This window comes from Momordica charantia, assembly GCF_013281855.1.
Source record: "Momordica charantia cultivar OHB3-1 chromosome 1 unlocalized genomic scaffold, Mcharantia_2.0 BLBB01000001.1, whole genome shotgun sequence".
Classification (NCBI taxonomy): Eukaryota; Viridiplantae; Streptophyta; class Magnoliopsida; order Cucurbitales; family Cucurbitaceae; genus Momordica; species Momordica charantia.
In genome coordinates, this window is record NW_028275157.1 from 6,788,070 (window position 1) to 6,803,503 (window position 15,434).

The window sequence follows — 15,434 nt, forward strand, 5'->3', positions numbered from 1 at the left end:
GAAAAGCAACAAGTCCCTGAGGATTCGACGTTGGATTACTTCCGAGTATTACTTGTGACCGTGTGCGCTTGCACGAGTCTCTAATCTTTTTAAAGGTAGAGAAAATTCCAACAAGTTTTTGGCGCCGTTGCCGGGGACTTGAGTTTCAAATCATATTCTTTTCAAAGTGAATTATTTCATTCTGCGATTGTTGCATACCTCTGTCCTTGGAATTAACTGTTATATCTAACCTTTAAGGGTGTTGTGTATGAGCACAGGGTCTGGTTGGTTGACCTTTGATCCAGAGATTGAAAGAACCCTTAAGAGGAGAAGGCGTGAGCAGAGGTTGAGAAAAGAGAAAGAAAGAAAAAAAAAGAAAGAAGTTGAAGAAGAAGAGACCATCGAGATGAATAAATGCACAAGATCCTCCACCGCCACAAAATCCACCTGTGAATGGAGATATGACAGATGAAGGAGCAGCAAACCGAGCAGGAGAAATTCCTAATCCGATACTTCTAGCAGATAATCGAGATGTAGCCATGCAGAATTATGTCACGCATGCGTTCCACAACCTAAATTCAGGGATAAATAATCCTTTACCCCAAGCCGCACAGTTGGAGCTCAAGCCAGTCATGTTCCAGATGTTACAGACGATGGGCCAGTTCGGAGGATTGACTAATGAAGATCCTTACTCCCATCTCAAATCCTTTATTGAAATAGCTAATGCATTACAACTTCCTGGTGTTTCTGAGGATGCACTAAGATTAAAAATGTTTCCTTTTTCTCTCAGGGATGGTGCAAGGACTTGACTAAACGCGTTAGAACCAAATTCTATCAACACATGGGCAGAACTGATGGAGAAATTTTTGGCAAAGTACCACACTTTGACCAGGAACGCAGACCTCCGAGAGGACATTGTGTCTTTTAGACAGTAGGAGAATGAAGCAGTTCAAGAAGCTTGGGAGCGTTTTAAGGAGTTACTTAGAAGATGCCCGAGCCATGGATTGCCCGCATGTGTGCAGATTGAACAATTCTATAGAGGATTGGATCGTTCATCAAGGATGATGTTGAACACCGCAGCCAATGGCTCGTTGTTAAAGAAGTCGGTAAATGAGATCGTTGATATCTTGAATAAGATGACAGACATTAATGAGCAAAGCGAAATAGGAAGGTCATTACCAAAGAAGCAAGTATCAGCTGGAATCTTTGAGTTAGACACAGTAGCTTCAATGCAAGCCCAAATGGCGGCTATGAACCAAATGTTAAAGCAGTTGACAATGGAGAAGGAAACCAAAACCGTCACTTCGGCGATACCTGAACCCTCTCCTATTTTGCAAATTTCAAATATATCTTGTGTCTATTGTGGTGATAACCACTTGTATGAGAACTGTCCAGCTAATCCAGCGTCTATTTTTTATGTAGGTCAAGGTGCCCAGCGGAATTTCAACCCGTATTCAAACACTTACAACCCTGGATGGAGGCACCATCCAAACTTTTCCTGGAGTAATCAAGGAGTAGCTAGTAGCAGTGCACAAGCACCCGTTCAACAATACAAGCAAAACTATACTCCTTCTGGTTTTCCAACTCAACCGGCGTCGTGATTACGCTTGTTGACATGCGTAAAAAGAAGGTTTTAGATGCTGTTTTTACTATGTTTTAACTTTGTTCCGAACATTTTCTCGGTCGTTTAAGTTCCAATTCATGCAAAATTCATATATGATGGTTTGTGGTTGGCTTATATTGTATTTATGACATTTTAGGACCATTTGGAAGTTCAAATTAATCAAAAGAAGCAAAAAGACGGAAAAACCACATGGGAGGCGCCAGGCGCCTGGGAGGTTGCAGAAAAACTGGTTTTCTTCCAACTTTGCCCTTAATGAAACGTGTCTTCTAATGCGTTTTGGTGGTTCCAACCGATGCATACGTGTAGAATAAGTGTTCCACTATCAGTTTGAGCACGATTTAGTCAGTCAAAGGAGTTGGAAATGGGTGATCCACCAGCGTTTTAGGACCTACCTAACAAATTCTGCACAGCTATAAATTCCAGCAGCTTCTCCACCAAATTCATCAAGCCTTGCTTCCTTCTCTTGATCATTCTTAGTGTTTCTTTGTTGCTTTCTAAGTACTTTTGAGTTGGTTTCATTAGTTGCTTTTAGTTTCTAAATCCTGAACACTTTACATTCCTTTATTGAGCTTTGTTTTGTTTCCGTTGTTACTTAGTTTTTTTCTACTTATTCAAATATATAAAAATCTAGCACTTTGCTTATCTTCCCTTTGCCTTTACTTTATTTTTAGTTAAGAGAGTTGTGTTTTTGGAGGAAAGAGCACATGACACTCCCCCTTGCTTGAAAGAGAAGGGCGAAGCTCTCAATTCCGAGCACAACTCTCCGTTAGTTAACTTTTGTTTTTAACACATGCATTTCAATTTCAACCATTTTACTTGCTGTATTTTCTTCAATATGTCTTTCTAAATTCCCGTCTCTAGCCCGGTTATGGATAGTTAGCCTTTTATTTCTAAAAAGGGTTGCTAAGAAGTAGTGTTTTTGCTTTCCACTCATTGCTCAACATTTTTTCCCAAAAAGTTAGGATTTAGAGAAGGCCACTGTAAGTCTTAAAAAGTCAATACTGAAAAGGTTGCTTATTTGCATTGTTGAGTGGTTAAACCGAGGAGAGGAGCGCCTTAGACATAAGGGTTCCGGTTAAGTAGCCTAGACGTAGGACCTTAACCCGAGGTTGCGACTATTTCCATCCTAAAACTAAGATATCTCTCATAATAGACATATTAGGGAATGTCATAGGACTTTGAACTTGCTTAGACATAAGTCAAGTGAAAAGCGTAGTCGTTGGTTCCTAAAGTAAAATGCATATCGTCCTTAGCGTACCCTTGATTATTTGTTGGCTAACTTGAAGTAATTCGGGCTAGGTTTTACCATTATAAGACCAAATCCCAAATCCAAAACCATTATTTGTGAGCACTTCCCATTTTACAAGAATCACTCATTTCAACGTTCATTATTCATTAAAACTTTAGAGTTTGGAAATTATTTAGAAGTCCTTGAGGATCGATACTTGGATACTCCATCCATTTTATATTACTCTGACAGGTTTGCGCTTGCATCTATAGAATTGTTACCACACTTAGTGCGTACGTTCAGCATAACGCCAGTCAAGTTTTTGGCGCCGTTGCCGGGGACTTTAGTTTTAAAATTATTTTAAAATTCTTTTAGTTTTTATTTGTGTGAATTGTTGTTGGGTGTAATTTCCATCCACCGTTTTTGTTCTATATTTTTGGTCGTTTATCTCACAAGGGTATGTTAAAGTGCATGAGCACAAGATCTTTTCTTCTACCCCTTGACCCTGAGATTGAGCAGACCCTTCGAAAAACTCGAAAGGAGCAAAGACTTCGAAAACAACTAGAAAAGCAAAAAGGGAGAGAAGGTGAAATCAGTCCTGAAAGTGAGGTAGAGAGTACGAGCACATCAATGGCAGATATTCCACCTCGTGATTCGGTTGATCCACCTGCTGTTAACAGTAATATGAGGGATCACGCAAGAAATAATGAATTCAACCATATCAAGATGGCGGACAACAGAGATGTGGCAATGCGAGAATATGCCGCCACGGTGTTTCAAAACTTTGATTCAGGGATAGTCAACCCTATTCCAGCCCACGCAAACTTTGAGCTTAAACCAATGATGTTCCAAATGTTGCAGACAATTGGACATTTTGGAGGGCAGGAACATGAGGATCCACATGATCATCTGAAATCATTCATTCAAATTGCAAATGCATTTCGATTACCTAGTATAACAGACGATGCTCTTAGACTAACACTTTTTCCATTTTCTTTGAAGGACCAAGCTAGAGCATGGCTCAATGCATTTCCATCGGGATCCATCACCACATGGGGGTCGTTAGTGGAGAAGTTCTTAACAAATTTCTTCCCACCTACTCGCCACGCTGATATCAGAGAGGAGATCATCTCCTTTAGACAATATGATCGTGAACCTGTTCACGAGGCGTGGGAGAGATTTAAAGAACTAATCAGGAAATGTCCGAACCATGGCTTGCCGGCATGCATCCAGATATAACATTTCTTTAGAGGTTTAGATCATCCTACTAAGATGATGCTAAACAATGCTGCCAACGGAGCCTTTACAAAGAAGACATTCAACGAGATAGTCGACATCCTAAATGACTTAGCTTCACACAACGAACTATGGTGTTCGCAAAGATCTAGGGCAGCACTAAAGAAGCAAGATCTAGCTGGAGTTTTGGCTCTGGACATTGCGACCTCGATGCAAAAAGAGATGGTTACAATGAACCAGAGGCTGAAAGAGATGGCGTTGGGAATAAAAAATCCATTAGCCACGCCGATACAACCTGTGCAGTCGGATTATTGCACTCCTGCTCCTGTTTGCCAAGTTAACGATCTTATTTGTTCAATTTGCTGTGAAAACCATATTTATGATAATTGTCCACATAACCCTGCTTCCATTTTTTATGTAGGACATGGGAACAATAGGAACTTTAACCCATATTCGAACACCTACAACCCAGGTTGGAGGCACCACCCTAATTTCTCATGGGGAGGTCAAGGAGGTTCGAGCGGTTTTAATCAAGGGCAGCGCCAGCAGAACAAGCAGCCCTATGTTCCACCTACACAGCAATACATCCCGCCACCGCAACAGTAGTACAATCAGAGAACACAGACTCCACCAGTTCAAAATAACAACTCAAATCTTGAGAATATGATGAAGGAGTACATGGCCCGAACCGACGTAGTGATACAATCCCAAGCGGCATCAATGAGGAATTTCGAGACCCAATTGGGACAGCTCGCCAATGAATTGAAGAATAGACCACAAGGTTCTTTTCCAGGCCATACTGAATTACCAAAACGAGAAGGGAAAGAACAGTGCAAAGCTGTCACCCTTAGGATTGGACTGGCATATGATAGACCAACAATGCCAACAACAGATGTACAGATTCCGTCCACTGAACCAACTGTAAAGATACCAGAGAATCCAACAACACCAGAAAAAGAAAATATTAGAAAAGGTAATAAGGACACCCCGAGTGTTCCTCCACAGGTACAACCTTCTTTTACCCCTACTCCCCCGTTTCCACAAAGATTAGTCAAGAAAAATAATGATTCCCAAATGCTCTAGAACAGATGCCAAATTATGCTAAGTTTTTGAAAGATATAGTTTATAGGAAGAAAAAGATAGGAGAGCATGAACTGGTAGCCATGACAAAATGTAGTAGTGAAGCTGTAGGCAGCCCGCTACCCATGAAATGTAACGATCCTGGCAGTTTTACCATTCCATGTTCCATAGGATGGAAAAACTTAGGTAGGGCATTATGTGATCTAGGCGCTAGCATTAATCTTATGCCATTATCAGTTTTCAAATCTTTAGGCATAGGAGAAGCTAGACCTACTACAGTTACCCTCCAACTAGCAGATAGATCTATCATAAGACCTGAGGGAAAGATAGAAGATGTTTTAGTCCAGGTGGACAAATTCATTTTCCCTGCGGACTTTATCATTCTAGATTGCGAGACAGACTTAGACGTTCCCATTATTTTAGGAAGACCATTTCTAGCCATTGGGGATACAGTTTTTAATGTGAGGAAGGGAGAAATTACAATGAGGGTAAATAATGAAGAAGTTAAATTTAACGTTCTAGACGCCATGAAATTACCAGGAGACTTTGAAGAGTGCTCTGCTATAACTAGCTTGAATCCTGTTATGTTTGATGAGTTTTATGACTTGTTAGTTACAAAGATTGAAGAAGAGCTTGATAAGATAGCAGAAGAACCGGAAGATGTGACCAATTCTGTTGAAAAAATACAAAAAGAAGAATGCAAGTTGTTACTTCCATCCATAGTGGAACCACCCACTTTGGAGCAGAAGCCATTGCCGTCGCATTTGAAATATGCGTATATAGGGGATAACGACACTTTACCAGTTATTATAGCTTCCAATTTATCACCTACTAATGAATATTCTTTATTGCAGATTTTGTAGAAGCACAAAAAGGCCATTGGATGGACGATAACAGATATCCGAGGGATAAGCCCGACCTTTTGCATGCACAAAATCTTATTGGAAGAAGATGCTAAGAACTCTATTTAGAGTCAAAGGCGGTTGAACCCAAAGATGAAAGAGGTTGTAAGGAAAGAAATTCTTAAATGGCTTGATGCCGGTGTTATATACCCAATATCCGACAGCAGCTGGGTAAGCCCAATACAGTGTGTACCAAAGAAAGAGGGTATAACCGTGGTGGCCAACGAGGAGAATGAGCTCATCTGAACCCGAACTGTGAGTGGGTGGAGAGTTTGCATTGACTATCGCAAACTCAACAAGGTAACGAAGAAAGACCATTTTCCTCTACCGTTTATTGACCAGATGCTCGACCGTCTGGCAGGTAAGGATTTCTATTGTTTCTTAGATGGATATTCGGGTTATAATCAAATTACTATTGCTCCAGAAGACCAGGAGAAGACAACATTTACGTGTTCGTATGGTACGTTCGCTTTCAGGCGAACGCCCTTTGGATTATGCAATGCACCCGCGACTTTTCAGAGGTGTATGATGGCTATCTTCTCTGACATGGTAGAAAATATTCTAGAAGTTTTTATGGATGACTTTTCTGTTTTTGAAAATTCTTTTGACGCGTGTTTAGTTAATTTGGAGAGAGTATTGGAGAGATGTGAACAAACAAACCTAGTCCTAAATTGGGAGAAGTGTCATTTCATGGTACAAGAGGGTATTGTTTTGGGTCACAAAATTTTCAAGCAAGGAATAGAGGTAAACCACGCTAAGATAGACATCATTTCAAAGCTACCTCCTCCCACAAATGTTAAAGGGATTAGAAGTTTTTTAGGGCAGGGGGATTTTACCGCTGCTTTATAAAAGACTTTGCTAAAATTTCTAAACCCTTGTGTCAATTGTTAGAACATGATAGACCATTTGTTTTTGATGATGACTGTTTAAAATCATTTGAAATGTTGAAAGTTGCTTTAAGTTCAGCCCCTATAATTATCGAACCTAATTGGGATTTACCTTTCGAGCTCATGTGTGATGCTAGTGATTATGCAATAGGAGCTATGTTAGGACAACGTAAAAACAAGATCTTGCATCATGTATATTATGCTAGTAAGACTCTGACCGGTGCACAACTCAATTACACTACTACTGAAAAGGAACTGTTAGTAGTTGTGTTCGCCTTTGATAAGTTTAGGTCTTACTTGATAGGCACAAAAGTCATTGTTTTTACTGACCATTCTGCTTTAAATTATTTATTTGCTAAAAAAGATGCGAAACCACGTTTGATACGGTGGATTTTGTTACTTCAAGAGTTTGATATTGAAGTTAGGGACAGGAAGGGTACTGAAAACCAAGTTGCTGATCACCTGTCTAGATTGGAATACCCGCTCTGTGATGATGAAACTGTTATACGTGAACAGTTTATTGACGAGCAACTCTTGCGAGTTGATTCAGTTCCGTGGTATGCCGATATAGCAAATTATTTAGTAAGTTGAATAGTTTCTTATGAGTTTAACAAGCAACAGGTAAATAAATTTCTACATGAAGTTCGATTTTATCGTTGGGATGAACCTTTTTTATATAAGCTAGGACCTGACAATATCTTACGCAGCTGTGTAGCAGAAGAAGAGCACGAGGCGATATTAGACGCTTGTCATATGTCTCCATATGGAGGACATTTTGCAGGACACAAAACCGCAGCCAATGTTTTGCAAAGTGGGTTCTTTTGGCCCACTCTGTTCAATGATGCACATAAGATTGCCCAGGTTTGTGACAAATACCAACGGACAGGTAATATATCTAAACGCCACGAAATGCCTCAAACCCCGATCCTTGAGATTGAAATATTTGATGTGTGGGATATAGATTTTATGGGTCCATTTCCATCTTCTAATGGTAAGCTTTATATATTGTTAGCAGTAGATTATGTTTCGAAATGGATAGAAGCCATTGTAACTGCTACCAATGATTCTAAAGTTGTCATTCGTTTTCTGCAAAAGCACATTTTTACGCGTTATGGAACCCCGCGTTGTCTGATAAGCGATAGGGGGGCTCATTTTGTGAATAGGTCTATGCAAAAGTTGCTGGCTAAATACAATGTGCGTCATAGGGTTGCAATAGCATATCATCCTCAGTCGAATAGGTTAGCCGAAATATCTAATAGGGAGATAAAAAACATTTTAGAAAAAACTGTAAATCTTAACCGTAGGGATTGGTCTTTGAAGCTTGATGATTCACTTTGGGCATATAGGACACCATTTAAGACTCCCCTCGGCATGTCCCTCTTTAGGCTAGTCTTTGGAAAAACATGTCATTTGTCTCTTGAGCTAGAATATAAAGCATTTTGGGCTACTAAGAAATTAAATTTTGATTTGTTGGCTGCAAGTGAAGCGAGGACGTTACAATTATTGGAATTAGAAGAACACAGGCAATTTTCTTATGAGAATGCTAAGCTGTTTAAGGAAAAAACTAAACAGTGGCATGATAGGCGTCTTCGACCGAACAATCTTCAAGAAGGTGATCTGGTTTTGTTATTCAATTCTAGGTTGAAACTTTTTCCTGGGAAACTTAAGTCTAGATGGTCTGGTCCTTTAAAATTTTTAAAGTCTACCCATATGGGGCAGTGGATCTAGTTGATTCTAAGGGAAGTGTTTTTAAAGTAAATGGGCAGAGACTTAAGCCATATTTTGGAGAACCAGTGGATAGAGGAAAAACCTCTATTCAACTTTCAGGACAATAAATTTTTGCGAAAAATGTTTTTCCTTCTTATCCGTTTTGAAAGAGCAAAAATAAAGGAAGGAAGTTTTTGTATCTTACATTATTTTTGTTTAATCATAAAAAGTTGGCTTATTAAGAGAATGTTCTTGAAAACGAAGAAAAAAAAAGAAAAAGAATTTACGAAAAAAAATCACACAGGCGCCTGGCGCTTGCCCTGTTTTTTCAGCATTTCGAAAATTCTTCTTCCTTCGTGATTTGGGTTTCAATTTCGAATTTTATGGGTTTTATTTTGGGTCAAACATTAATCCTTTATGATTTAAGTTTCAAATTTCTTCTTAAACTCAAAAATACTTCAAATTTTGTTTCCCTAATCCTATTTGGAATTCAAACTTATTTTTTCCTTTTAGGTTTAGGAAACCTAGTTTGAACTTAAAACTCAATCCCTTTCCATTTAGGATTTAGTTTGGAGAAAGCTTTAAATAGACCCATTGCCTAAGCTTTATAACTCCACACAAACCCACACAACTCTCTTCTTTCCCTTTGTTTTTCGGAAAACCCACTCCCTCACCACCCTTGTTTTCGATTTCGGCCACAACCAAGAAGAAGCAGAAATTTCTAGCCTTTATTTCTTTCTATGGCTTCTTCTTCTCAACACACTTCACTCCCTACTTCTCCTTCCCAAGCTCCTACACAACCTCCTATGATGGGTCCACATGGTTATGTAAATTTTCAGCAGCTACCCACCTTTAATATACCTCAAAACAGTGAGTTTAGGGCTGCCAATCCTCAACAACTTCCTCCAATGATCAATCCGGGTATGTACCAACCGCTTATGTTTAACCCGGTTCCTTTCTATCATTTTCCCTTGTCCCAAATGCAAATTCCAGCTAGTGTTCATCCTTATGGAATGCCCAACTCATCTACTCTATTTCCTAGCCTTCCACCTTACTACGGAATGGGTAATTGGGTACCTCCACAAAATTATGGGATGATTTCACCTAGGGTTCCCCCACCACCTCAACTTCCATTCCTAGAAAGAGGACCTGAAGCACCTCAATTGAACCCTAACATATTGAGTACCTTCAACATGGGACAACTAAAACCCTTAGAACCTCTTATGATGCCAATCTCAACCAATATGCCAATGGATACAAGAGTTGAGCATGGAAGAGAGCAAGAGAAGAGCCATAGCCATAGGCTAGAGCCTGGGGTCTCGATAGGGCAAAAGAGGAAGGGTAAGGAGGTGCTGACGGACCCAGAATTTGAGAAAGATGGGCATAGTAGGCGTCTGACGACTAAGGATTCATCTATGGAGAACAGGGATGAGGAGCAGTTTTATTCATCTCCGTTGATTATTACACCGGGAGATGGTAATGATGATTTTCTACTGGTTTCCCGAGGCAATTGTTCAAATATGCCGGAAACGGAGGCTACCGAGAACGAAGTGGTAAGGAAAGATACTTAGGAACCTTCCCCATTGGATACACCTACAGAAGGAGCATTTTGTAGTCACCAAGAGTTGCCTACTAGGGCAACTGGATCTACTCCGTTGGCAACGGATGAGTATGTCACACCGATGGCCACTCTACCAGGGGTAAGGGATGCTCACGCTATTCCTTCTAATGTCGTTAACCCACTTGAGTGTGATACAGGTAGATCCAAGGTTGGGGAGAATAGTACTCAAGAAACTACCAGAGAAGAAGATCCTGAGGACACGCAGACGTTAAGGGACATGTTCCAATACAAGAGGTGGGAGAAAAAGAGTTCAAAACATCGTGCGATTCAGACTACGAAGCCGACAGTGCCCATGAATGAACCTAAAACGAGAGCTGCGAAAGCTAAAGCAGCTGAAGCTAAGAAGAAGGTAGTGGCACATGGGCTAGTTGATACAATCGAGCTAGACTTGTCTGAGGGAGAGGAGGTCGAGACGAAATGGAATGCGGCGAATTTAGCCACTCGCACTTCATTAATGAAATCCCGTAAGATTATGACCAAATTGGGATTCGACCTCAATCTAGGAGATGTGCCTGACGATTGGAGGGAGACCGCTCGAGATAAAGAATGGAGACCACTCATTCAGCCCATACAATGTGAGGCTTTGGAGTTAGTCAAAGACTTCTATGCTGTTGTCCATCCCCAGTCACATATAGCCATAGTGTGTGGGAAGGAAATAAGGTTTGATGCCACTCAGATCAACTACACCTTCAACATTAAGAATATTAGAGATGCTGTGGGAAATAAGATGTTAGTGACTCCGACTCTAGAACAGCTTGGTGAGGCTCTAGAATGTGTTGGGAAGCCCTCTGCCACTTGGGATTTGACTACTCATGGCAAGGTACGACTAAAACCTGAGGATGTTTCACTAGCTGCTGCAGGATGGTTATATATAGTCAAAAACAGAATTCTGCCAACGTAGCATGATGAGCATGTCACTCAGGATAGGGCTCTTCTGGTTTATGCCATGCTAAAGGGCATAGATGTGAATTATGGAGAATTGATCAATACCAGTATCCATGAGTGTGCCCACCGGACACGTGGTAAGCTTTATCACCCACGCTTGGTCACTTCTTTATGCTTGTGACAAGGTGTGCAGCTCCCTGCGGATCAAATTAAGAGAGATGCCCCAGTTATGGAAGAGAAGAATATTCCGAGAATTATTGCCCATGCGCTACAAAGAAGGGAAGGTACTGGGACGTCTCCTACATTGGAGATCCGTCGTCTACGAGAGGAGAACCAACAGCTGCGAGATCAGGTTCGAGAAGTCGTGCAACATATCTACAACTTGAGAGCTTCATTGGATTTTGCGGTTTTACCTTCATGGCCTCCAACGCTAGCTGCTATCCTTGGTCATCCATCTTCCAGTACCGACACTGATCCTAGTCCACAACCTCCAACTTCATGAAGGGGAGGTTCCTTCTTTGCTATTTTTTGTGTTTCATTCTTTTGGTTAATGACGTTGTTTGCATATTCTAGCCTTACTTCGCATGTTTTTTGTATTGATTATGTTTTGGGCTCAGTTGAAGCATGTATAAATTAGTATCGTTTATCTTCTGATCACTTAAAGCATCTGTGCTGTGCATGTGATTTCTTGTCAATGATGATTCTAAGAGATTGTTGAGTTTTCTATTCTACGCCTGACTAAGCTTTGAGCTATTTCATTCGTTTATGTGATAAACCCATTTTATTTTATGTCTTTTTGATCTTTACAGACTTTAAACTTTTTCTTTGCCCCTATATAGGAAGTCCTTGTCCTTTTTACTGTTAAGCCTTTTTCATCAGATGCAAAAGTCTTTTCCAAGTGAGGACACTGTCTCTCTTAAGTTTGGGGGGGACAGTCGTTGTGTAAGTCATTGTTTCAGAAAGATAAAAGTGTTATTTATATTTGAAAAATCATGCTATTTTCTTTTGAAAAAGAGTCAGTTGGAAAGAAAGAAAGTGTTGAAAAGCACTTAGCTTAAAAAAAAAAAGACAAAAGTTGCAAAAGAGTAAAAAGAGTCTTGTTGAGAGAAAATAAGAGTGGGGAAAATACTTTGTGTTAGAAAGAAAAGAGTGGTAAAAACAATGAAAGTTAAAGAAAATGTATTTATGATTTCCGAGTCCTACCGTAGACACCCATTTAGTTTTAGGTTGGGTGTTGACTTTGAAAATAGCAGTAAGGATGGTGATAAGTGACTTCGTGTTTCTCATTGTAGTCGTCTTATGACCTAGCTGTTAGTTTCAAAGTCTTTCTACAAGTAGCTGTGGTTGAAATCGATGTTATTGTGTGGAAACCTCAGGGGCTAGTAGCCGGTCTTTCAGATGTAAAAGTCTCAATGTAAAAAAAGAGTGTGCAGATTCCTTAGGGGTATTTGAAAACGTTTTATGTTTTTGAAAGGAAAAAGGATTTTGAAAGAGAAAGTTTTTATCATTTCAAACTTGGTTTATAGTGACTAAGCTTACAAAGACAATATAATGGTAGGCTTTGACATCTTTTCCCTTAGACAATTTATGATTGAACATCTCGGTTGCTTTTGCTTTACCTTGTCCATGTGTTACAAAGCTGATTAAAGTTGCTAAGTTTTGCTTGAGGACAAGCAAAAAGTTAAGTTTGGGGGTGTGATTACGCTTGTTTACATGCGTAAAAAGAAGGTTTTAGATGCTGTTTTTACTATGTTTTAACTTTGTTTCGCACTTTTTCTCGGTCGTTTGAGTTCCAATTCATGCAAAATTCATATATAATGGTTTGTGGTTGGCTTATATTGTATTTATGACATGTTAGGACCATTTGTGAGTGCAAATCAATTAAACGAAGCAAAAAGACGGAAAAACCACATGGGAGGCGCCAGGCGCCTGGGAGGCTGCAGAAAAAATGGTTTTCTTCCAACTTTGCCCTTAATGAAACGCGTCTTCCAATGCGTTTTGGTGGTTCCAACCGATGCATACGTGTAGAAGAAGTGTTCCACTATCAGTTTGAGCACGATTTAGTCAGTCAAAGGAGTTGGAAATGGGTGATCCACCAGCGTTTTAGGACCCTACCTAACCAATTCTGCACAGCTATAAATTCCAACAGCTTCTCCACCAAATTCATCAAGCCTTGCTTCCTTCTCTTGATCATTCTTAGTGTTTCTTTGTTGCTTTCTAAGTACTTTTGAGTTGCTTTCATTAGTTGTTTTTAGTTTCTAAATCCCGAGCACTTTACATTCTTTTATTGAGCTTTGTTTTGTTTCCGTTGTTACTTAGTTATTTTCTACTTATTCAAATATATAAAAATCCAGCACTTTGCTTATCTTCCCTTTGCCTTTACTTTATTTTTAGTTAAGAGAGTTGTGTTTTTGGAGGAAAGAGCACGTGACACTCCCCCTTGCTTGAAAGAGAAGGGCGAAGCTCTCAATCCCGATAAAAACTCTCCGTTAGTTAACTTTTGTTTTTTCACACATGCATTTCAATTTCAACCATTTTACTTGTTGTATTTTCTTCAATATGTCTTTCTAAATTCCCGTCTCTAGCCCGGTTATGGATAGTTAGCCTTTTATTTCTAAAAAGGGTTGCTAAGAAGTAGTGTTTTTGCTTTCCACTCATTGCTCAGCATGTTTTCCCAAAAAGTTAGGATTTAGAGAAGGCCACTGTAAGTCTTAACAAGTCAATACTGGAAAGGTTGCTTATTTGCATTGTTGAGTGGTTAAACCGAGGAGAGGAGCGCCTTAGACATAAGGGTTCCGGTTAAGTAGCCTAGACGTAGGACCTTAACCCGAGGTTGCGACTATTTCCATCATAAAACTAAGATATCTCTCATAATAGACATATTAGGGAATGTCTTAGGACTTTGAACTTGCTTAGACATAAGTCAAGTGAAAAGCGTAGTCGTTGGTTCCTAAAGTAAAATGCATATCGTCCTTAGCGTACCCTTGATTATTTGTTGGCTAACTTGAAGTAATTCGGGCTAGGTTTTACCATTATAAGACCAAATCCCAAATCCAAAACCATTATTTGTGACCACTTCCCATTTTACAAGAATCACTCATTTCAACGTTCACTATTCATTAAAACTTTAGAGTTTGGAAATTATTTAGAAGTCCTTGAGGATCGATACTTGGATACTCCATCCATTTTATATTACTCTGACAGGTGTGCGCTTGCATCTATAGAATTGTTACCACGCTTAGTGTGTGCGTTCAGCATAACGCCAGTCACGTCGCAGCCTCAACAATACATTCAGCAAAGAGGTCAATATACTACTCAGCAAAGTGGTAGCAACGCAAGTTTGGAGGCCATGATGAAAGAGTTCATGACAAGAACAGATGTTGCGATAAGAAGCTTTGAGATGCAAGTGGGGCAGATTGCAAATGACCAGAAATCTAGACCCCAAGGTACATTGCCTGGACACACAGAAAACCCGAAGCGAGATCGTGAGGGAAAGGAGCACTGTAAGGCGATTATCACAAGAAGCGGATTAAGTTATGAAGGACCCTCACTTTCAGACGAAGGAACTCATGTAGTTACACCTGTTCCTGCATCCACCTCCAATCCACAACAAGAAGAGAAAGCAGAACCTGTAAGTTCAGAAGAAAAAGATAAGAAGGCGGATAAAGGTAAGCAAGTAGTGCCCAGCACTACTCCACAGCTAGGTAATATTAAGATTCCTCCACCTTTCCCCCAAAGGCTAGTTAAAAAGAATCAGGATGGTCATTTTAAGAAGTTCTTTGAGATTCTAAAACAGTTGCATATCAATATACCTCTCATAGATGCTTTAGAACAAATGCCTAACTACACTAAGTTTTTAAAGGACATCATATCTAGGCGTAAGAAGTTAGGTTTGCATGAGACGGTAGCCTTGACAAAGTGTAGTAGTGATGCTCTAGGGAATCCATTGCCTGTTAAATGTAAGGACCCAGGAAGTTTTACCATCCCCTACTCAATAAGAGGTAACAACCTAGGAAGAGCATTGTGTGACTTAGGAGCAAGCATTAATCTTATGCCTCTTTCTGTCTTTAAAGAGTTAAATATAGGAGAAGCTCGTCCCACTAATGTCACTTTACAATTAGCTGATAGATCCATAAAGAAACCGGAAGGAAAAATAGAAGATGTGCTTGTTAAAGTTGATAAGTTTATTTTTCCCGCCGATTTCATAATTTTGGACTGTGAAGCAGATCTTGAGGTGCCGATCATTCTTGGGAGACCATTCTTAGCAACTGGAGATACGGGTTTT

The 15,434-nt window shown here is 39.9% G+C and overlaps 2 non-coding genes across 2 annotated transcripts; both read right to left on the reverse strand.

Moving 5' to 3' along the window:
* Positions 1–878: 878 nt before the first annotated feature.
* Positions 879–985, reverse strand: LOC148213192 (small nucleolar RNA R71). The gene has a single exon (XR_015793009.1). It is a non-coding gene; the product is annotated as a small nucleolar RNA R71 (small nucleolar RNA).
* A 2,956-nt stretch (positions 986–3,941) lies between these two features.
* Positions 3,942–4,048, reverse strand: LOC148213193 (small nucleolar RNA R71). Its single transcript, XR_015793028.1, has one exon. It is a non-coding gene; the product is annotated as a small nucleolar RNA R71 (small nucleolar RNA).
* Between the last annotated feature and the right edge of the window lie 11,386 nt (positions 4,049–15,434).